A 1,390-nucleotide genomic window follows, 5' to 3' on the forward strand; every position below is an offset into this window, starting at 1 on the left:
CATAATAATTCGATTCACTAGTTCATTGTCTATGTTGTAGATAGCCATGTTATAGTAATTAACACAGTAGTAATTAACACTGTTTAATTCAAATAAATGTTTGTCACTATTTCACAAAATAAAATATCACGTACAATGTCATATTGTTTGTTGTTGATTTAATATATATGTGTATGTTTTATGCTGCACGGCTTTACACTGTCAAAACACATGTGAATAAAACGTTAGTCACGACTTAAGAAATAAAATGTCACAATGTCACATTGTTTGCTTCATGTTAAATGAGTTTAAGTCTCATGTTGGAAGAGTGGTGACAGTTCATTCATTTACTTTATTCAAAATTATTATGTTCATATTTCCTTTACTACGTTTTTTAATGGCTTATTTTCCTTTCCTTTGTTGGTAGTTCTTTCCATTTGAGCAATCTTTCTCTCTATCCGGGCCAGTTCGTCTACGATCTTTTCATGCGTCTTTTCTTTGCACCGGATGGCTCGGGTGTTACTATTAATTGCCTCTACTATGTTCTTCATACCCTCCATAGTAGAGGAGGCTATAGACTGCAGTGCAGCAGCGATCACACCGTGATCTTCATCCAACCTAGGTCGCTTCCTAGGTGGCTCCTCTTCACCTGCCCCATCTGTCTGTGTCTGAACAGATGCCATGGATGGATTTACATTAAAACTCTCTGTTTCCCGTAATAGGGGGTCGTCATGGTTTAGGTTGAGCAATCCAGGGAGTAAATTCTCGGAGTCTCTCTCATCCAAGCAAGGAGTACTCTGGCCAACCGTTGAGCCAGGCGACCTGCTTCTGATCACTGGGGTGTTCATAGGGGCTGTGGTACCGGGCACTTTATGGTGGGATTCGAACCCTCGCCAGGTAGCGTGGCCGAGCGGTCTAAGGCACTGGTTTTAGGCACCAGTCTTCTCGGAGGCGTGGGTTCGAATCCAACCGCTGCCACCATTAAATGTTACGCTACGGTCCAGCTATATGGTACCAGGCCCCTTTAATCCTCTTAAAAATGTAGTAACGTGATCAAAACTTGGTGATCAATAATCGTACTGGACTGTAGAGAACGATATTGTATTTACGAACAATGAAAGGATCACAAATATAACAATGTTTTATATAAAATAGAAATTGTTAGGGTTAGGGGGACTGTTGATACTTGATTCGGATGACTGTCAAAGTCTATATAGATCTATTTGGCTGAAATATGCTATTATGACATCTGTCAATAGTGGGCTACTCTGTATGACTCTGTATGGCTAGGACACTGTACTCCACAGTACTTGATAACACTTCCTTACTTCTGGAGGTACGCCAGTTTTAGATTAAAATTGAGTCACAAAGAAGAAAGACTGTTCACAGTTTACTAATTTTAATTAGTGAT

General features: G+C 39.9%; 1 non-coding gene across 1 annotated transcript; it reads left to right on the forward strand.

The window, feature by feature from the left end:
• Window positions 1–875: 875 nt before the first annotated feature.
• Trnal-uag (transfer RNA leucine (anticodon UAG)) lies at window positions 876–957 on the forward strand. The gene has a single exon. It is a non-coding gene; the product is annotated as a tRNA-Leu (tRNA).
• Window positions 958–1,390: the final 433 nt, after the last annotated feature.

The sequence above is a fragment of the Ruditapes philippinarum genome, unplaced genomic scaffold (genome assembly GCF_026571515.1).
Source record: "Ruditapes philippinarum isolate M1 unplaced genomic scaffold, ASM2657151v2 ctg5656_1_1_1_1, whole genome shotgun sequence".
NCBI lineage: Eukaryota > Metazoa > Mollusca > Bivalvia > Venerida > Veneridae > Ruditapes > Ruditapes philippinarum.